Here is a 23,151-nt window from a genome sequence, read left to right on the forward strand (position 1 = left end):
TGTGTGTGTGTGTGTGTGTGTGTGTTTGTATGGGGAAGGGTCCATAGTAGAAACTGTTGAGGTGCATGCAGACTCATGTTACTACTGCCCCATGGCACCTTGCAGGGAGCACTGAAATGGTGGGCTACTTTAATAAATCCTAAACCGGGCTGTGCATGGTTTGCAGTGAGATTGTGATGTCATCCCCACTGGAGAGAGCAGCAAAAGCTTCATTTATTACATGCTACTTTTACCAAGGTGAGGCAAAGCCTCATCTTATAGAGTGTCTTGTAGGATTTGGCAGCAGGAAATTAATTCAAGGCTCAAATCAAATCAATCAATTACAAACAAAGAGAAAAATACAAAGAGTCAAGGGAACCACGAGCTGTGTGTTGGTTTTTTGTTTGTTTGTTTGCTTGCTTCCTTTTTTTTTTTTTTTTTTTTTTTTTTTTTGTTGAGAAGGTCCACCAGAGAGACAACCTCTTCCTCAAACAAACTATACACCAGAGAGACAATACCTAAACTGACAAAATTAGAAATAAATGGGGGATATAACAATAGACAACCAACAAATTCAACAATCCTCCCTGGTTTGAGTGCCCCGGGGAAGTTGGGAAGCCACTTTTCCCTGTCCTGTGTGACTTTCCCTGCATAGTGAGCTCTCCTGCAGGAGATGCTTTCACATCCTTCTTTAAAAGCACCTGTTCCTCAGAACCAGATCAGCTGTGAAAACAGGCTTCTCCATGTCAGTGTGCTAGCTCCTTCTCCCAGCTCAGAGCTGCAACTCCATAGGATCCTCCACTCCCAGTGCTGTACGGGTCCCATGGAGAAGTCAGAGCAAAGTGCCCCTTCTGAGAAGTGACTTAGAACAGAAGGTTCAGAAGTGACAGTCAACCCCCAAGTGCTTCTTCCAGGAGAAAGCAACCAGCTCTTCTTATGAAACAGTGTAGGCTCCCACATGACCCAGGTCTGTGACTGGGAAAGATTTTCTGGAGCTTAGTTGCCCAGTCACAATGGGGCTACATTCTTGATCCATGATCATTCTACAAAAAAAGGTCCTCCCCCTCCCTCCCAGGCCTTCAGTTGAACCGAGGTCCTTCCAGGACCAACAGACCTGAGAGAACAGAGTGCATCTCAGGGGAGAGAAGAGGCCCGAATGATTTTAAATGGGAGAAAAACCCCATATCCGCCATCTAACAACGTTAGGGTTTGTGCATATGTGGACTTCAGAACCTTAAGGTCAGATTTTCTGATAACAGCTGCTGGTGAAGATGAAGTCTGCTGTGGGTGGAATTGTCCCAGGCAGGGAGGGGATCTGACTCTGCAGGCCTGGCCAGCTTCTTCATTCTCCTGAAACTAAGTGTTGGTCAGCTGTAAATCTGAAGTGAGAGTTGGTTTTTGTCAACTCAAATGGATGAATTTCAAGTCTCACACACTATGTGAGACACACATTTACCCACAGGGGATTTGAACTCACTTCTATAGAAGTGACTGGGGCGAACAGAGGGAAAGCATTCTCACCTTTAGCATTCTGTCTGTATCAGAGACGACGGGGACTGGCTTCCTGGACAGACATGTCCAAGCAGACACACCGTGTAATGGGGGAAAACTGAGGTAAGAAATGTCCTGGGGACAGTGATTTCAGATTGTGCCTTCAGCCAGAAATCTCTGTTGCCATTAAGTCAAGCAGCCTTGGGCCTCCTAAACCTTTCACTACGTCAGGGTGTCTCTGCTCTCACACCTGCATCAGGTCCTCCTCAGATGAAGGCTTCTCAAAATATATATATATAAAGCAATGTTTCTCAAGCTGTGGGGTGCAACCACTCACAAATTTATATCCGATATTATAACTTATAAGAGTAGCAATATTCGTTATGAAGTAGTAATGGAATAATTTTGTGCTGGGGGTCACCACAGCATGAAGAGCTGTATTAAAGGGTTGCATCATTAGGAGGGATTTGAACCACTGCCATAGAAGCTGACACATGGGAGCAGACTCCTCATGTGAGTAGAGACCCATGGCAAGGGATACTGTGTCCTACCTTAGGACCCAGAGGCAGAATCTACCCCAGGAGTCTGTGGGTCACCTTGTCTTAAATTCTTCCAGGGTCAAGAATAGCATTGGTCATCTCAGCAGAATCAGCTTGCACAGCCCACATCAGGCCCATGGCTTCCCTTTACAGAGAAGGATGTGGGTCTAAGTGACAGTCAGTGAGACTGAGGGGACCCTGATACTCATTTGCTTTGAGCTGTGGTTTCTTCACCTGTAAAGTGGAGGTGTTTCTGCTGAATTGGGTTGTTGTGGAGATTAACAGAACATACAACCTGCTCAGTGTCTGCCTGGCATGGACCCTGCTGGTTAAATGGAAGCGCTCGATGGTGATGCATTTAAAAGTAGAATCTCGAGCCCCATAGTGTTAGATGTCAGGCGACATACAGGGGTTGTAAGGGTTTTGTGATTCCAAGAGAGCCTTGAATTAAAACCAAAGGATCTTGTTTTAAATTAAAAAAAAAATAATCAAGTATAAAGTGCCAATATGAAATAATCATAAACAGAAATGAGCTAATTCCTGGAAGTCATTTAGTTTTACATTCTCTGCTTCTATTTTCAAGGCATCTAGAGTAGCACTGTACGAGATCCTAAAGCCTTCTCTTATGGTGCTACCCATTCTTTCCTGTCTCCTTGAGGACTTCTCAGGTGACTTAAGAAAACCTGATTTCCTTTCAGATTGTCCCCAGCTGCTGTGATCTCTCTGTCCATGGGCATTGCCAAAAGCTGCAGAGCCAATGTGTTGTTTCACAACACAAAATTTCCAGACATCAATTTCACCAATGAAGTCTCAGGAATCAGATGCCGAATTCAAGTAAAGCTCCCAACTGTCCTTCCTAATTCACTGTTCCCCCAGAAGAAGAGCATTGTAGCTCCCTCTGCACGCTTTCTTAAAAATCCTTCAACTCAAAGACTTTCCATTGCCCTAGTTATCTTCATTTCCTATCAAGTTGTGCCTTGATCTGCTCTAGACCTAAGTGCCCTTTAGCTTTGCAGTAAAGGTGTGAGGTAGGTGAGCTGAACAGTAATAAAGTCCATGTTCACAGTAAACAAAGAGCTCTTGCATTAAATGTCTGTGCCCTGTCGATGCTATATCACACAATAGTGTTTCATTAAATAATACATTAAGGGAGATCACAGTGTGATCAAATATTTTGTAACATAACTTAGTAATGTTCTCTCTATTACATAAGTCAAGTACTATCCTGTGTATTCTGGTCTTTTTCTCTCATGTCTGTGTTCATCACCATGGGAATCCCAAGGAACATCAATCCTGGGCTTTTGAAACTGTTGCATACAGCCAATTGGGGACCAAAACTACCCAGGAGACTACTGATACTTGACGCACATAAAGTCACCTCCCTATTTTCATATACTTTATGGCAAGAACTCACCATTGCTGACCAGGTCTCATTATCCAACGTGCTCCTAAATGGAAGAGTTGGGGTCAAGGAGGTCATTAACAAAGCACAAAACACCCATCTCAGATAAATATGTATGCTTTTTTGAATTCAAACATCCATGGATGTCAGGACACAATTAAAAGTCCAAACATAAGGATAAGAGACATAGAAGAGAATTGAGATTTCCAGTTCATAGGTCCAGTAAACATCTTCAGCAAATCATAGCAGAAAACTTCCATAAGGTAAAGAAATAAAAGGCCATAAAGGTACAGCAAGCCTACAGAACGCAAATTAATTTAACCAGAAAAATTTCCTCCATTCACATAATAATTAAAACACTAAATGCACACATAAAAGAAAGAATATTATACGGGGTAAGGTATAAATATCCAGTAACAAATGAATTCAGACCTATCTGATTTACACCAGACTGCTCAACGGAGACTCAAAAAGCCAAAAATCCTGGACAGATGTAATGCAGACCCAGGTTCTTATACCCAGCATAATTCGCAATCACCACGAATGGAGAAACCAAGACATTTTATGACAAATCCAAATTTAAACAATATTTTTTCTCTAAGAAAGCATAACCGAGGACAATAGGAGGAAAACTCCAAGAAAATGAGCTAAACTATACCCAAGAACAAAACCAAGAAATTAATCACCTCACAATAATTTAAAAAAAAAGAGAGAGAGAAGCACACAAACATAATTTCCCCAAAACCAGAAAAAGAGGAGAAAGCAGCAACTATTGGTCTTTAATATCTAACCAGACCCTCTGTTACCAACCCCCCAGCTCTTAGGGACAAAACTGCCAGCCAAAGTGTATACAAGGATGGGTCTATGGTTCTAGGTAACTGTGTAGAAGAGGAGTGACTTAAGTGGAATCCATGTGGTGGGAGGCCATTGACTACCCTGAGGCCTGTTGCCCCACCAAAAGGAGATCCTAGAGGTGTGAGGTGGGAATGGGTATGTGTGGGTGGGGGAACACTGTCATATAGGCAAAGCTGAGCAGAAATGGGATGTAAGATTTGATGAGGGGAGTCTGGAAAGCGGGAAAACATTTGAAATATAAATAAATAAAATAACCAATTAATAAAAAAATAGCTGAAAATAAAATAGAAAGTGAAAAGGTAAAAGAAAACTGACACCAAAACAAAACTAAAGAAATCCCTGTAGTGTATTGGTCTAATTCTGCTTGTATTTAATGCTAATTTGTGGAACTCAAGACTGGTTAACCCCAAAGAAGCTGACCCTGCTCCCAGTCAACTGTGATTATGAAGAAGCCAACAGCCAACAGCTGCACAGCAGAGAGATGGGGGAGGTGAGCTTTGAGGGCTTTGCTAGAGAGGATCATGAGGAGGGAAGAAGGAAGAAGAAGCTGCCAAAGAATAAAGGAAGAACGTGTGTGATGGAGAAGAGAGAGGAAGAGGACAGCAGCCATGGTTAAGGGAGAGGAGAGCATGGTCCTGAGGGCTGTCCAAGGGGAACAAAGAGCAGCCAAGATGCTACACAGTCAGTAAGAGTTGAGCGTTATTGTTTGGAAAGTAGATCTGATACCATGGAGGGCAGGCAGCTGCCCAGCTACTGTGCTGATTAGGGCATAGTATACATAAATTTAACACAATGTGTATAACCAGTAAGACAGCGCTGTAGAGGATCCTAAAAGGATTACTTTAGTTTGAAGGGAAGGATAAAATGCCAGAGGAAACAAGAAATAATTTAATAAAACTATGACAGTCAATCAAAAGAAGCCAATAAAAACCACAAAAATTAACAAAATGACAAAATTTAATACATAGTTTTAAATAATCGGGGGCTGGGGATTTAGCTCAGTGGTAGAGTGCTTACTTAGGAAGCACAAGGCCCTGGGTTCGGTCCCCAGCTCCGAAAAAAAGAACCAAAAAAAAAATAATATTTGCATGTCACTAAACTCAATTCCCCAGTAAACAGACATACATTTAGCCAGAAACAGGATCACCATCATGAGAGATGTAGAGGATATACTAGGGAAACAGACTAAGACACAGGTCCCTATAGCAATTCTATGCAGTTTCTCTATCAATAAAAACCAGCAAGTTCTAGAGGTAAATGTCTGTGTTAGTGCTGACCTACACCACCAGACATATATTTTCTTTCAAGTAAATAACAAAATAATGGGGCTTACAATGTAATCAAATATCCTGAAACATGAGTTTGCAGTGTTCCCTACACTTTTTAAATCAAGTCTGACTGCCATTTTGTTTGTTTCCAATCCTGTCTGAGTGCATCATCAAGGGAATCCCAAGGGAAATCAGAAATGGGTTCTTGAAGCTGTTGCACAGGGCCAGTATAGACCTAAATACCACAGAGGAAACCTTGACTCTTATCACAAGGTACCATTCACCATCCCTCTTGTCACATAATTTATGGCAAGATGTCACCTCTCCTGACCTTAGCTTCTTCTCCTAAATGATGCTGAAGGGAAGATTTGGTGTCAAGGGGTCTGGATTCAAACCACACCAACACTGAATTCATGTAAATAGGTGTAGTTCATTGAATGCACACACCAATACAGTTCAACCAGAGCAACAGCTCACAACTGTGTACTGGACATTGCTATGGCCCAGCTCATTGCAAGACCCACATGGGCTCATGCACAAGTGCTGGAAATGCTGCTGTCTATGGCCCTGACTCAGGCCATTTTACACATAATTGTTCTTATTTTCCTGGATTCTAATGGGTCCTACGTGAAACTCATAGTTGGGGAACTTGTTAAGATTAACAAATCTCATAACATACAGAACATAACAGGGTATGTGACCAGCACCACACAGTTCAATGTCAGATTTTTTTGTTTTTCTTATTTGTTTCTTGGCATCCATGATGTGGAGGCATATTACAGAACAATAGGAAAGAGCTGGCTGCTGTGTAACAAATTTGCTGCTATTAAGGTAGGTACGGGGGCAAGATCTCAGCAGTAGCCCTTAAGATGGGAAGGAGATGATGTGTTTGATAACTGAAAGGAACTGCCTCAGCTGTGTTTCTCTGCCTGCTCAGTGCCCAGTCAACATCACTCTGTCCCTGAAGAGGAACTCAAGGTCTGCCCCCTGCTGCCTGTGAGCCAGGACTAGGCACAGAAAGGCAAGGCCACAGCACTGGTTTCCAATCCCTCAGTAATGCTGGATTTCCAATAATGTACTTGTATACACAAATACAGTGCGGTAAGATACAATAGATACTAATCATTTCTCATATAGGGCAGCAGTTGATTGACTACAACTAATTCTATTTAAGAAAAGAGAAAGAAACCTGGCTCTTGTGGAAATATACAAAGAAATATCTATGGTGGTGGGGAATGAATTCTGCCATGGACTGAACTCAGAAAAGAGGGGTTGGGAGAGGGATGCATGGTTAAATAGCCCACCAGGTTCACATTGTGTCAACTTGATTTAATCTAAGGACAAAGAAGTGGAGTTTCTCTGATCGCTTTCTTCTAATCCCTTTAAAGCATCACTGGGGTTTGAACTCAGAACTTCACACTTCTTGATGGGGCAACAATACTCAAGGAAGCTTGAGACTGTCATAGGCACAGTATTATGCTACATATACAGAGTAGAAAATACTAAGATGTTCAGATGGTGGTATCCATTTGTATGCACTCTTAATGTGGACCTAAGGAAAGAGAGAGATCAAGGTCCTTAGAATAGAAAGATCAGTTCCAGTTTTTTTTTCTACCATTCCAAACTGAACGGCTGGTAGGGAGAGAATGGTGGATAATCGAGAATTAGTAGATGATGCTTTGAATGAAGTGTGGGTTTCTGTGCTGGTTTTAGACAGGATCTCAAGTATCACATGTTGCCCTCTCCCTGGCTGGCCAGGTTCACTCTGAGCTCAGATGAACCTCCTTCCACTTTCCAATACATAGGCTTACAAGAGTGGCCTCCAAGGACTGTGAGGACAGCATTAGCCTTTGACAGTTGAGGTGTGTAACCCACAACTATAGTTTTAGCCACGTTTTCCCATATCTACCAGCTATTTCAGATTGTTGCTGTTAGATGCCTGACAATCAAGGACGCAGAAAAATACCGTGATAGAGAGCAAGGACATGGTGATCACATCCTTGCCTCTTCTGTATGTTCTGGATGAGGTTTGTTAAAATTCCAATATTGCAAAAATCTTTATATATGGCCCATCACATTAAGGGTCACTGTGCACTGTTCTATCTAAAATGGCCTAATCAGAACTGACTACCATATAACACTTCCTGCAATCTTCATATGAGAGAGAAGCTTGAGCTTTTTGTTTTGACTTTTTCTCTTCTCTTTCTTTCTTATTTTTTGCTATATAAGTTGCTATATGAATTTGCCCCCAAAATTTGAACTACGGAAGTGATCTATCAGTGTTAATGTGTGCATTCTATAAAGTATTCATTATTTACTATGATAGATGGTTTTGTGTTTGGTGGGGTGGCCATTTCCCAGTGTACAGGTGCTGGGACCTTGCTCTATCCACTTAATGGATAAGCACCATTTAGCCGTTTATGTGCATCCCCTATATCTCTTGACTATTTTATTTTTCTGATAAAAGCACATGATGTATCTTACTCAGGCCTGTGAGCAGTGCTCCTTTGGCAACATTGGTAAAGAGAAGAGAACCCCACAAGCAGCATGAGGTTCCCTTCAATCGTGGTCCCAATATTGCACTTTCCTCTGCCAACTGGTCTCCACACTTTTCCTAGCACCATAAAGACTTCAACTCTTTCTCCTAAGGAATATTCTGGCAATTGTCGATTGCTAAGCACATGACTTCATGAGTGTTCCCCTAATACACACCCATGTTGTAAACTACCATCCGGACTATTTCTTGATGTGATTTAAAGCACCTGTACATAATGAGACAAGAGAACTTTTGACTGCATATTCAAGCTGGTGTGAAATCTCAGGGAGTTTTAATGGCTAACATTGGTGAATGAGGACGATTTGAGTTAGGATGAGACATTTTGGGGCAAGATATGGAAGGAAACATTCATTTAGATGCATAGGGATTACTAAGGGTTTTATAATCAAGCCTTGAGGAAAATTTGGCTTTGGAAGCAGGAGATGCTCAGTGGCTCTGCCCCAGGAAAGTCTCCTGGAAAGGGCACCTCAGCTTATGCTCAGTACAGGGAGAACATTAGCAGGGAGGGAAAGTCTGCTCCCCATGACATCAGCTGTCCCTTCTTGGACATTCTATTGTCTCCTAGAGAGTTCTGGCATCCTCTGTGATGTCACCAGTGTTGTAGTGACAACCAGTGCCCTAGTTTCTCTCAGTCTGAGTCTGGCAGTTACAAGCTAAGACATGTTTTCCCATCTTCGCAAGCGTTTTGGGAGGGGGAATGTCGATTCTGGAGAGACTAGAGTGAAGGAGTCTGGCCTTTGTCTCAAAGTAATGATGGACAAAGACAGCACTTCTGGGGATTGTTTAGTAAGTTCTGGGCAGTATATTTTGAGCTTCCTGTCAGGGTGGCTGCAGGCTTAAGGTGACCTTTCTAGCCATGGGCCACAACAACTGGAGCATCTGAAAAGGAATTGAATTTCCATGAATATTACAATTTCTTAAAATCAAGGATTTCAGAATTTTAGTTTCCCATCCCCACTGGGAGGATATGGTAAGGCTAATGCTATTATACTGTGAACTCCTGGCCTTTATTTTTCAGTTCATTTGTTATGTTACATTGATATAAAAACACCATCAGGAGTCATGGAGAGTCCACCTTTTCTGAGTTTAGACAGGGCAGTAATGTATTTCACTATCATTGCTTCTTTAAATACAGTGGATATCTGACAGTAGGAACAGGGGGAGAATTGTGCTCCAGGCAATAACCTTATGTTCTTAGACCTTCTCTGATTTCTTCTAATTGCAGGGTCATCCTTAGCTTTATATATTAGAGGTTGTGTGTTACAAACATTTTTCTAAAATACCAAAACTATTTGGAACGTGTAGACCAAGATTCAGCCTGTAACCCATTGGCACTTCCGGGGTTTGGTATTTCAAATAGGGGAATTGATAAGTGTGTTGACCATGTCCTCCCTGGAAATGCGTTTTAAATCCAAAGATATTGGCCTAGAATATCAGGGTAGGACATCTGAGTGTCTCCAATCACTCAAGTCTTGTGGATGGTGAATTTATCATCTGAGTTCTGAAACCACAGGGGTGAGGGTCCTGAACCAGCTGTACCCTGTTCAGCTGATAATATCCAGGAGAAGCCATCTTTGTGGTACATGTAAGCACGTGATGTCCGGCATAGGGAACACCTGGCTGCTTACAACTCTTGGTCTCTATAGAGTAGTGGGAGAACTGAGATCCACTGAGGAGGTCTCTTAAGCATAGACCAATCCCCTAGCAGTGACACTGGGTTCCAGGCTTGTTCTCCTGTTTAGGCCTCACTGTGGTCTATGTACACTCTATGCATTCTCCCCATGCAGGTTCACTTGTGTTCTTCTACCTACAGACGCTGGGAGAGAAACATCATCCCCTGGAACTGAGCTAAGCAAGAAGCAGGCCAAGAAGTAAAATAAGAGGTGGATTTAAGAGCTGCAGCTCATTACAGAGGAGCGAAACGACCTGAGAGATCGCCTGATGTTTGTGACAGAGAGATCCATGAAGAACAGGTATGAATCGCTCCAAACGCTCTTGTTCCATTCCTGGGTGTTCAATGTCACCTTCATCTTATCCTTTTAAGGTTTTGGGTTCTAGAAAGCTGTGTCTCTGTAACGACCCATTTTTAAACCTCACCTCCCATATAGAGGAGATTCAGAACCTGACCCTTCCTGAGGAGCGAGATGGAAAATGTACTCATCTGCTTCCATTTATTGAAAAGCAGAACTTGTGGTCTGAATGAAGAATTCGGGGATAAAGTCAGGGAGAGTGAGTGTCTAGTGTGCATTTGCAAAGCCCTTGACAGATGGTGGCTTTGCAAGATTGTAATTGCAGTGAGTTTATGGTGAGTCTCTGTACGTGCTAGGCAGGGGACTGAGTGCTGGAAGATCCAGGCAGCAGCCTGAGGGGCCTGGTCCCAAACTGTTCATCTCAATGCTTGACTAGAAGGTCTCAGGCTCAGGCCTGTTTGTTATTGTCTGTGTGTCTTGCCCTCTGAGACAGCAATGGTGCATGCAATTTCTCCTGGTTGTCACAGTGCTGTCTGTTTCCATATTTCTCTTTCTCTTTCTCTGACTCTGTTTACATTTCTCTTATTTGTGGCTGTGTCTCAGTCTGTGTATGTTCATGTGCACACATCCAAATGCATATGTACAACATTTATATGTTTATATTTCCCTCCAAATTTGAGTCTACGTGTCTATGTCTTGGCCTGAGTATTTACCCATGCTACACTTTCATGGAGGTGTGAGTGCTTTGTTCTGGGAGCCCCACTGTCAACAGCACAATTATTTGACTGTGTGGTCACATTTGTCTGTAAAGTTGTATCCATTGGGCAGATTATTATTTTGTGGCCAGATGTGATCTCTACTCCATAATTATGTGTAATGCCTGTCTCTACACTATTAGTTATTCAGAATGAATAATTCTTGTTGTCAAAGCAGGAAAAATCAAATCACATTTTCTGGGTGTGTAGGGGAGTGCCCGGAAGAGCTGTGGCTGAGGCTTTTGATAACATAACTGTCTTGGCTCCAGGTCCAGTCTTCTGTATTGAACAATGGGAGCCAGGAAACCCTCCATCTGGATGCTGAGCTTCCGGTGTCCTGGCCCCAGAATAACGTTTCTGAAGCTGAAGAAGATCCCAATATATAGAATTCAGAAGGTGTCCTTCCAGGGCTGGGGTAGTACAGGACCCACCCTGAGTTCATATATTCCTAAATGCTGATGTTCATTGGATTCTATCATTTGGGGCCAGGCCACACTTCAGGCCAAATCCATATTATGAAGACCTGGAGAGAATGGAGGAGGCGGTCATGTCAATTCTGCACAACTTAGAGATGGAGAACACTGAGATCCATGAGAACAGCCATAAGCTGAAGAAGGAGATTACCTTCTCTACGTAAGTCCTGGTCAGAAAGGCTATCACCTGTGGAATGGCCATTTCTGATTTCTTTGTTCTGGATTGGACGGTCTTCAGCTATGAGTCTATCTCTTGTGCTGTTTACACATCAGTGTGCCAGGGTCATTAGGACTCAGCTTTCAGTTCCACAAAAGAGTGTGCCTCATCCCAGGATTGTCTAGGCATCTTCATAAGGCTCTAGATAGAACAGCACTGATTGAAGTCAGCAGAAGGTTATTAGGCTGAACGGGGCCTCTGGTGTCATACCAGGTTTTACAAGACTCAGTGTGTGGACCACATGGTTAGAATGACCTTCTCTTGGTTCTACTGACCTCCTTTGAGGGTGTTTGCCCACTCCTAATTGATGTTGCCCCCGTGCATTGGGCTTTCATGGATAGTTGTAGACCCATGTTCTTTTTGAGAGATTTGGACCCTATTGATGCTTGGGCCATCAAAAAAATTTCTTCTTCCCTGAATTGGCTGTTTCCTGTTTCTGCAGCAGCCTTATATGTATCAAGATGTATTCTACGTCTTCATGGGTATATGGGTTCTAGGGTTGTTAGTGGAACTTGGAAGTAGGAATGGGAGAAAGGGGCAGCAAGATCTTACTATGCAGAATGTATTTCCAGTAACCTGCTCAGCCGCTCCAGATGGAGAACACATGTATGAAGAACTTCGTCACATCTATGCAGGAGAGCAAGGTGGTACAGATTGATTGTGCACTGATACAGAAATATTTGATTGAATTGAACAAGAATGATAAATATGAATAGGAGATGACCAGAAACCGCCAGACCCCAGCAATATCTGGTAGGAATAAGCAGCTGTGTGAGCTTAACAATATCTGATACCATTTTCCAATTTCATACATCTTTGCTTTCCCCTACAATCTTTCTAATTTACACTCCCAACGAGCCAACCATGGCCTGTAATGGAATTGTTCATTGCTCTGTCTATGTACAAGTATTCTGGGAAGTTAACCACTTTTCAGAAACTGAACTATTGGCAAGTATATTTTGCTTCTCTTTTTGAAGCTGCAGTCCACAAATGGTGACAGATGAATAACATATCATATTATGGCATGACTGTGTGATATGCTATGTAGAGTTTTGAACAAGGTCTTGGTCCTGTGACAAATGACATTTTGTGGTCATGTGACCTCCTAGGTAGGAAGCACCTTTGTGGGATAAGAACCAATTGCAAATGTTGAATTCATCCTTGTCATTGACTTTTATCTTGGTGACATATGGACATCTCCTTTCTTCCTGCAACCCAATGAGGTCTCTTCCCATTGCCCTGTTCTTGGTTTGCACTGGTATAAGTCTGGGTCCCAGATTGGCAGCCCACATCACTGTGAGGCTTGCTGGAGATTTTCCCTGCCCGCAGAGTTAACAACAATGATATTAGTTAAAAGGTCCAGGTCGACTGTCCAATAGAACTGAGGTGGTAGAAGGCAGCATTCTGACAGCTGGCTAGCATTTCCCCACCAAATCAGTGTCTGAAAAACTGCCTTCCTCTCCCAGGTCTCAGAAAGTGCAAGACTGCTGGAATTGGACACGGACCAGGAAGAGGACTCCTGAAGAATAAGTTGCTTTCTCAGGAGTCCCCTGCTGACAAACATCCTGACTATTAACAACATGTTTTGGATGAATATTCTTCCTCATAGTTAATTTGTCATTGCTTAGAGACCCTAAATTTATATATCACTAAGCCAGCCTGACTGATTGAGGTCTTACTCACTTTCCTCTTTAGAAATCACCACTTGAGAGACAACTTGGGGGACCGCCTTTCATTATGTATGCTAGAGGAGAAAGAGCAATACATCTGTGCTTCTAAATGTTTGTTAAGAATATGATGTTTAGAAATATTTTGTTATGATTTTCATTGAAGTTTTCTATTTGTTGTTTCATAGTTATATGCTCTTGTTATTATTTTTCATTTTTAAAATACTTTTAAATATTTATATTAATTCATTTTAATCCTGTTTTGTTGTAAATTGTATTTCTTATCAATAAAAATTGATTTTAATCTCTTGACTCTTAAGACCATCATACTTATTCAAGGGTTCTTTCTGCTCCTGTGGACTTAGAACTGACAGCTGGAGATGGATCTCTGCATGTTCCAGGGAGCCTTGGCTAAATAGTGAATTCAAAGCCAGCAAGGGGTACCCAGTGTGAAGTGTCTTCTGTGTGGATAATGTGGCTGTCTCTCAGATGCACACTTTACTATGTAATCACTGCCATACTTTACCCATACTGTCATGTGTTCTGCTCACCTTAACATATAACAGTCTGCAGCTCACATTCATTGTTGACCCTGTGCCCCACATATTGAGTAATATACACTCATTGCTGTACAGCTACAGAAAAATTGACAACATTCTCAAAGGAATACAGAAGTCATCCTAATGGAGAACCATGTGCTTCAGCTTTTCTTGCAATACAGCATCGATATTTACCCCAGAGATTATGACCTTCAATGTCATGCTGGGAAACAGGTTTTGACAGATGCTCTTGTCCTTGACCAGAAGTATGCTGTGTTTTTATTGATGTAGATTAGACTTAGTTTTATCATTTATGTCAATGGGTCTTTTTTTCTACAGTCTGTCTGTGGCCTGTCCTGGGTGAATTTCCCTCATAGTCCAAAGGAAGGAATCCCATTCCCCGTTGTATATTATTGTTAGGGACCACGTGGTTCCTCTGAGAGAACAGCCGATGCTCTAACCTGTGAGTCGTCACCACAGCTTCTTCAGGTGGCTTTTGTCTTTCCAGGGCATGTGCTATATTAGGTGGACAGGATCACCTCCAATTAAATGGAGAGATCTCAGGAGATGTGTATTCACAGGAAACTTACTGAGCTGTGCCTGCTCAATGTGCTAGGTTGTCAGGCATCCCTACAGGGCTCTGGTGTTCCCACTGCTCATTGTGGGTCAGGATCATCCTCCAGCATCACTTAGTGTCCATATTAGAGCAGATCTTTCACCTATTATCAATGAGGACCATGTATATTATTCACATCTGATAAAATACAGAATAGAAACTAACTTGCTGTAGGCCAGCTTGGCATAATGAATTCTTTTGATTGTTAGCAAGAAACTTATCTTTATCTAAGCAGTTTAGGGAGGAACCTCAAGGGCATCCATAGTGAATGCAGCCTACAGCTGTGAACACAGGTTTCTTTTGGAGAGCAGGCCTGTGCAAGCCCAGAACCGAGGTGGGACAGTTCAAGCTACCCTTTTTCCATGACCAATCTCGGATCACATTAAGACAGTATTTCTTCCAGGTGATGGATTTCCAATTTATGGAATTGAACTAACTTACTGAGAGTGGAGGTGACTCAGAGAGTTAATGTACAGAAGGAATAATCCAGAATGTCCACAAAAGCTTGCTGTCACCCCAGGGCTTTTAAAAGCTCAGCACCTAGAGAACTAATGTAGTCTTTGGTTATTCTCAAGCTTAGGTCTTCTACTCATTATAAGCTGACCATGACACAAAAAGAGTCATCTGTGTCACAATAGAAACTAGTTGTCACTAGATTAACACCACACTATCATATCACTACCGTGTTTGAGGTTCTCAGTTACTATCTAAGAACCTGGAGGTGGCCTGGGTCTTGCTACACATACCCATAATTTATGTCCACATTGTCAGCTGAGAGTCTTCATACAGCCTGCTCTGTAATTTTGTAGAAGATTAATAGTGTTCTAGTGAGCACAATGTGATTAGGAAATCAGGGGATCCCAGGAGCCTCTCTGACTTCTAGCCCTCCATGCACTGTCAGATGCAGCCAGAGGACAAGGGGCTGTCGGTTCCAGGACTCTCCACATCCCTGCTGGGGTGCCATGCCCAGCCTGGAGAGTGAGGGTCGGTCCTGCTGTCCCCAGTCCCTCATGCCCAGAGCCTATCCACTGGCTGGCTGGGCTTGGCTTTCCTGTGCCTGGCCCTCCTTTGCCCATCCCTGCCCTGCCTTGACCTGTCCTGTTGACTCTCACTACTTAGGCCAAAGAATTTGAGATTTGGGCTCCCTGGCCCTGCACTCAGAGCCTCTGGGAAGCAAGGAGACCCAAAGGGACAGACCCCAGGCCTGGCCCTGGACTCCTGCATCTCCCCCTACCCAGAGGTGTATTCCACAGTTCTCCACTCCAAGTTTAGTTTCAGGGACCCCAGCAGGTGGCGTTCTTTGCTGAGCCTCACATGTGAGCCTGGGATAGTGGTGGGATGTAAAGTGCTGGAAGTCTTTCAGAAAATTCAGGCTTTTCTCAAACTCTCTGACCATCCAGTGCCCTCCCTGGTTCACCCACCCTGTGGAAGGTGGGAATCCACTTTTCAATGTCCTGTGTGACTTTCCCTGCAGACTGGGCTCTCCTGCAGGAGATGCTTTCACATGCTTCTTTAAAAGCACCTGTTCCTCAGACTTAGATCAGCTGTGAAAACAGGCTTCTTCAAGTCAGTGTGCGAGCTCCCCCTCCCAGCTCAGAGCTGCAAAACCATAGGATCCTCCATCCCCAGTGCTGGATGGGTCCCCCAAAGGACTTAGAGCAAAGTGCCCCTTCTGAGAAGTGACCTTAGAACAGAAAGTCCAGAAGTGACAGTCAACCCCCAAGTGCTTCTTCCAGGAGAAAGTACCCAGCTGTCCCTTTGAAACAGTGGTGGCTCCCACATGACCCAGTTCTGTGATTGGAGAAGATTTTCTGGTATTTAGTTGCCCAGTCACAGTGGGGATACATTCTTGATCCATGCTCATTCCTACAAGAAAAGGTCCTCCTCCCCACCCAGGCCTTGAGTTGAACCCAGGTACTTAAAGATCAACGGACCAGAGAGAACAGAATGCAGTCCAGGGGAGAGGAGAGGCCAGAATGATCTTAAAGCAGAGAAAAGCCCCATATCGGCCATCTAACAACTTTAGGGTTTGTGCATATTGTGTACTTCAGAACCTTAAGGTCACATTTTCTGATAACACTGTTAGGAGAAGCAGAAGTCTACTGTGGGTGGGATTGTCCCAAGCAGGGAGGGGATCTGACTCTGCAGGCCTGGCCACCCTCTGTGTTCTCCTTAAAATAACTGTTGGTCAGCTGTCAATCTGAAGTGAGAATTGTTTTTTGTCAACTCAAACGGATGACATTTCAAGTCTCACACACTATGTGACTTTACACACAGGGGACTTGAACTTACTTCTAGAGAAGTGACTATGGGCCGTCAGAGGGAAACCATTCTTGACTTTAGCATTCTGTCTGTATAACAGTCTACAGGGACTGGCTTCCTGGACAGACATGTTCAAGCAGACTCACATTGTTATGGGGAAAACATGAGGCAAGAAATGTCCTGGGGACAGTGATTTCAGATTGTGCCTTTAGCCAGGAATCTCTGTTGTCCTTAAGGCCTGCTAAAACATGTAACTAGTTCAGGGCATCTCTGGTCTGACAACTGTTCCGGGTTCTCCTGAGAAGAAGGCCTTACTTTAAAAGTATTTCACAGAGCAATGTTTCTCAACCTGTGGGTCGAGACCCCTTCCCAGGCCCTTTTTTTTCTGATACTTTGCCTATCAGATATGTTGCATATTATGACTTACAAGAACAGCAATATTAGTTACAAAGTCGCAATGAAATAATTTTATGGTGGGGGTGACCACAGCATGAAGAGCTGTATTAAAGCGTTTCATCATTAGGAGTGATTTGAGCCACTGCCATAGAAGCTGACACATGGGAGCACACTCCTCAGATGAGTAGAGACCCATGGCAAGGGATACCGTGTCACACCCTAGAACCCAGAGGCAGAATCTATCCCAGGAGTCTGTGGGTCACCTTGTCTTAAATTCTCCCAGGGTCAAGAATAGCATTGATCATCTCAGCAGAGTCAGCTTTCACAGCCACATCAGGCCCATGTCTTCCCTTACAGAGAAGGATGTGGGTCTGAGTGACAGACAGTGAGACTGAGGGGACCCTGAATCTCATTTGCTTTGAGCTGTGGTTTCTTCACCTGTAAAATGGACGTGTTTCTGCTGAATTGGGTTGTTGTGGAGATTAACAGAACATACAACCTGCTCAGTGTCTGCCTGGCATGGACACCTGCTGGTTAAATGGAAGTTGTCCATGGTGATGCATTTAAAAGAAGAATCTCTAGCCCCATAGTGTTAGATCCCGGGTTGTGGGGAGCAGGTGTGGCGGCAATCCCAAGATGGCGCCCGGGACTGCTGCCAAGTCTTATGACTAGCACCTGAGTTCCTCATACATCCAAAAGTAAGCCACGCCCATCGTGAGAGCTGCGCAGGCGCACCATGACACAAGATCAGGCCATTTGGCATGGACCTATGAACTGAGACTATGTAGACTGGACTGATGGGGTGTGGTTACTGGTTTTTTAGTAGGGAGTGTCCTTGGGGGTAGGAGATTGCTGCTTGCATGCAGAAAGAAAGGTTCCTGAATAAACTGCTTTGAGAAGAACTTCGTGGTGTCTCTCCTATCTGCAGGACGGAGACGGAGACGACACCGGTGCCATACAGGTATTGTAAGCATTTTGTGACTCTACGACCACCTCAGATTAAACCCGAAGGCTCTTGTTTTAAATTAAAAAAAAAAAAAGAATCAAGTATAAATTACTAATATGAAAAAATCATAGTCAGAATTGAGGTAATTCCTGTGAAGACATGTAGTTTTTCATTCTTTTCTCCTTGAGGACTTCTCAAGTGTCTTTCCAAAATGTGATGGCCACACAAATGGTTCCCAGTGGGTGTGATCTCTCTGTCCATGGGCCTGCCCAAAAGCTGCAGAGCCAATGTGTTGTTTTACAACACAAAATTCCAGACATTAAGTTTACCAATGAAGCTCAGGAATCAGATGCTGAAGTCAAGTAAAGCTCCCAACTATCCTTCCTAATTCACTGACCTCTCAGAAGAAGAGCATTCTTGTTCCCTCTGCACACTTTCTTAAAAATCCTTCAATTCAAAGACTTTCCATTGCACTAGTCATCTTCATTTCCTTTCAAGACATGCCTTGATCTCCTCTGGACCTAAGTGCACGTTTTACCTTTGCAATGAAGGTGTGTAGTAGGTGAGTCATATGGTAATAAAGTCCATGTTTGCAGTAAACAAACAACTTTTTCTTTAAATGTCTGTGCCATGGCAATGCTATACCACACACTAGTTTTTCACTAAATAATACATTCATAGAGATCACCGTGTGATCTAATATTTTGTAACATAACTTAGTAATGTTCTCTCTATTATAGAAATCAAGTTCTTTCATGTGTATTCTGGTCTTTTTCTGTCATGTCTGAGTACATCATCATGGGAATCCCAAGGAACATCAAATCTGGGCTTTTGAAACTGTTGCATGTGGCCAACTGGGAATCAAAACCACCCAAGAGACTACTGATACTTGACACACATCAATTCCACTCCCTATTTCATATAGTTTATGGGAAGAGGTCACCATTGCTGACCATGTCTCATTATCCAACGTGCTACTAAATAGAACAGTTGGGGTAAAGGAGGTCACCCACAAAGCACAAAACACCCATCTCAGATAAACATGTATGGTTCATTGAATCTAAACATCAATGAATTTCAGGACACAATTAAATGTCGAAACCTAAGGATAATAGATAGTGAAGAGAATTAAGATTTCTAGTTCATAGGTCCAGTAAACACCTTCAACAAATCATAGCAGAAAACTTCCATAAGGTAAAGAAAGAAAAGACCATAAAGGTACAACAAGCTTACAGAACATCAAATTAATTATACCAGAAAGAATTCCTCCATTCACACAATAATTAAAACACTAAATGCACAGATCAAAGAAAGAACATTAAAAGGGGTAAGGTATTGAAGAGCTAAATTTCAAAAAGTCAGTCACAAACAAAGTGCTGACATGCCTGAGAGAATTTGAGATAGGGTACACCGACCCGGCTATCAGCCCCCAAGGACACTGGCCATCTGGAGCCACCCCCTCCCCTTCCTTCACTCCCTGAGGATGAGTCATCCCCCTGCTGAGTGAGATGAGTCACCCTACCCACATTGCTGAGATGCTAGATTACACGTATTCTCTGCTGATGTAACTCCGCACTAAAAGTAACTGTGCACCATTTGAATCAGCCAATCATGTGTAACAGCGCGAAATCCCCTGGCTTTCCCTATATAAACCCCTGCCTTTAGAGGCTCGAGGTCGGCTCCGTGAGATACGTGTCGGCCCGAGATCTTGTTAATAAAGCTATCTCTTGTTGTTACATCAAGATCGGCTATGCGTGTTTCCTGGGGCAAGCCATAAGGAGACTGGAGCGAGAGTCTCCCCAAATTTGGGGTTCTTTCAGTATAAACATCCAGTAACAAAAAAAATTCAGACATATATGAATTACACCAGACTTCTCAACAGAGACTCTAAAGGTCAGAAAATCTTGGGCAGATGCAATGCAGACCCAGGCTCCTATATCCAGCATAATCCTCAATCTCCATAAATGGAGAAACCAAGATATTTCTTGTCAAAACAAATTTAATGAATAATTTTTTTTTTCCGGAGCGGAGGACCGAGCCCAGGGCCTTGAGCTTGCCAGGTAAGCGTTCTACCACTGAGCTCAACCCCAACCCTACAAAACCAAATATAAACAATACTTTTCTCTAAGAAAGCACAAAAGAGGATAATAGAAGGAAAACTCCAAGACAATAAACTAAACTATACCCAAGAAAAACCAAGAAATTAATCATCTCTCAATAATTTCAAAAAAGAGAAGCACACAAACATAATTTCACCTATAACCAGAAAAAGAAGAGAATGCAGCAATCATTGGCTTTAATATCTGACCAGATCCTCTTTCCCTAATCCCCAAGCTTCTAGGGGCCAAACTGCCAGCCAAAGTGTATGCAAGGATGCTCTATGGTTCAAGGTGAGGCCTATTGCCCCACCAAAGGCAGATCCTAGAGGTGTGAGGTGGGGATGGATATGTGTGGGTGCAGGAGCACTGTCACATAGGCAAAGCTGAGCAGAAATGGAATGTAAGGTTTGATGAAGGGAGTGTGGAAAGTAGGACAATATTTGAAATGTAAATAAATAAAATAACTAATTAATAAAAAATAGCCAAAAATAAAATAACAAGTAAAAAGGTAAATGAAAATTAAACCAAACCAAACAAACAAACAAACAAAAACTCCTGTAGTGCATTGGCCTAATGCTGCTTGTATTTTAATGCTAATTTGTAGAACTCAAGACTGGTTAACCCCAAATAACTGACCCTGCTCCCAGTTAACTGTGATTATAAAGAAGCCAACAGCCAACAGCTGCACAGCAGAGAGATGGGGGAGGTGAGCTTTGAGGGCTTTGCTAGAGAGGATCATGAGGAGGGAAGGAGGAGGAAGAAGCTGCCATAGAATAAAGGAAGAACATGTGTGATGGAGAGGAGAGAGGAAGAGGACAGCAGCCATGGTTAAGGGAGAGGAGAGCCTGGTCCTGAGGGCTGTCCAAGGGGAACAAAAACAGTCAAGATGCTACACAGTCAGTAAGAGCAGCTCTCAGGCGAGCAGAGATCAGCAGAGACCCCAGACCAACAAGCTACTCAAGCATAACTCTATCCAAACTCCCTCTCAATATCCTGTGTCCTCCATGGGCCTGGCCTCAGCATGTGTCCTGCGTCAGCACATGTGTCTGTCTCAGCTGACATCACTCTGCCCATCAGCCCGAGTTCAAGGAAACAGCGAGAAACCACACAGCCCACCAGAAGGGTTTTTGCTGTGGTTCTATGAAGTCCCAACAAATGCAGCTCAACTACAGAATGCAAGGCAGACCAATGCATGTGTGTCCTTAGTGCAGAACCCTTCATCACATGTCCTTTCACATGTGTGCTTTAGCAGAACATCCTTTTACCTGCATCTGCCTCAGTGAAACATTCCTTCACACATCTGCCTTAGCCTTTCACCTGTGTCCACATCAGGGAACCACTCCTTCAGGTGTAGAATTTCTCAAGATTAGCAAACTGCATACAGAACATTCAGAACAAAACAAGGTGTGTGGTCAGCATGTCCTTGAGCCAAGTCCCTTCTCCTCGTCAGTGACAGCAGACTTGTTACAGCAACAATATGAAATGGCTGGCAGGCATGGAAAAAAATGTCAAAGGTATTCTGGGGGATGTCACACCGTACCAGCCAGCAGGTCAACTGAATTTTTAAGTTTTGATGTTACAAGTGAATATACTTGACCTTCAAAAACTGAGAGAGCCCATTATAATATGAACTATATAAACTAGGCCAAGACCGCCTCTAGGGCAAAGGCCCTTAGCCTGTGGGTCGTGACCCACACAGGGTCTCCTATCAGATAGTTTACACTACAATAAAGATTCATTACAGTAGCAAATTTACAGTTGTGAAGTAGCGACAAAATAATTTGTAGTTGGGGTCACCACAGCTTGAGGAACTGTTCTAAAGGGTTGAGGCCATAGGAAGGTTGAGAAACACTGCTCTAGGAAATTATGTTTTCTTTCTCTTTCATATTTTTCAGACAGAATCTCAAATTGTAGCTGAGGTTGGCTTGGCTTGGAACACGTGTGTAGTTCATGCTGGCATCAGACTTATGGCAATTCTCCTGCTTCAGCCTCCTACTCAGGAGCCTACCAGGGTGAGATCCCAACCACGGGTAACGTGATTGCTGTTCTTGGTTGTCAACTTGAGTGTACCTGGAATTAACTAATGCCAAATGGCTTGACGCCCTGTGAGGGGGATATCTCTCTCTCTCTCTCTCTCTCTCTCTCTCTCTCTCTCTCTCTCTCTCTCTCTCTCTCTCTCTCTCCTTCCGTCTTTCTTTTTTCGTCTCTTCAACCCCCTCCTCTTGGTCCTCCTCCTCTTCTTTGTTCTTTTTGAGACAGGGTTTCCCTGTGTAGCTCTGGCTGTCCTGGAATTCATTTTGTAGACCAGGCTGGCCTTGAACTCAGAGATCCACCTGCCTCTACCTCCTGGATGCTGAGGCTAAAGGCATAAGCACCATTGGATTTTTTTTCTTAATTAAATTTTCTGAAGCAAGAAGACCGACTTGTAATCCAAATCTTGGAGATCAGAAGATAAATCTTTAATTCAGATCTTTTGAGATGGAAAGGCCCACCTCTAATCTGGACCACACCTTCTTTTTTCTTTTTATTTTTTTCATCTTTATTAACTTGAGTATTTCTTATTTACATTTCGATTGTTATTCCCCTTCCTGATTACCAGGCCAACATCTGTCAACCCTTTCCCCTCCCCTTCTATTTGGGTGTTCCCCTCCCCATCCTTCCCCGATAAGCGCCCTCCCCCCAACAATCATGTTCACTGGGGGTTCAGTCTTTGCAGGACCAAGGGTTTCCCCTTCTGCTGGTGCTCTTACTAGGCTATTCATTGCTATGTATGCAGTTGGAGTCCAGGGTCAGTCCATGTATAGTCTTTGGGTAGTGGCTTTGGTTGGAATTGTTGTTCATATGGGGTCTTAACCCCCTTCAAGCTCTTCCAGTCCTTTCTCTGATTACTTCAACGGGGCCCCGTTCTCAGTTCAGTGGTTTAATGATGGCATTCAGCTACGTATTTGCCGTATTCTGGCTGTGTCTCTCAGGAGAGATCTACATCCAGTTCCTGTCGTCTTGCACTTCTTTGCTTCATCCATCCTATCTAATATCTGTATAGGTATGGGCCACATGTGGGGCAGGCTCTGAATGGCTGTTCCTTCTGCCTCTGTTCTAAACTTTGCCTCCCTATTCCCG

General features: G+C 43.3%; 1 long non-coding RNA gene across 2 annotated transcripts; it reads left to right on the top strand.

The window, feature by feature from the left end:
- The first annotated feature begins 8,703 nt into the window (after window positions 1-8,703).
- LOC147999306 (uncharacterized) lies at window positions 8,704-13,482 on the top strand. 2 transcript variants are annotated; one of them, XR_015643933.1, is made up of 3 exons: window positions 8,704-9,061; window positions 9,905-10,064; window positions 11,306-13,482. It is a non-coding gene; the product is annotated as an uncharacterized LOC147999306 (long non-coding RNA). The 2 variants fall into 2 exon arrangements; XR_015643934.1 differs by having other exon boundaries at window positions 8,704-8,877; window positions 11,086-13,482.
- Window positions 13,483-23,151: the final 9,669 nt, after the last annotated feature.

The sequence above is a fragment of the Rattus norvegicus genome, chromosome 19 (genome assembly GCF_021556685.1).
Source record: "Rattus norvegicus strain SHRSP/BbbUtx chromosome 19, alternate assembly SHRSP_T2T, whole genome shotgun sequence".
NCBI classification, from domain to species: domain Eukaryota; kingdom Metazoa; phylum Chordata; class Mammalia; order Rodentia; family Muridae; genus Rattus; species Rattus norvegicus.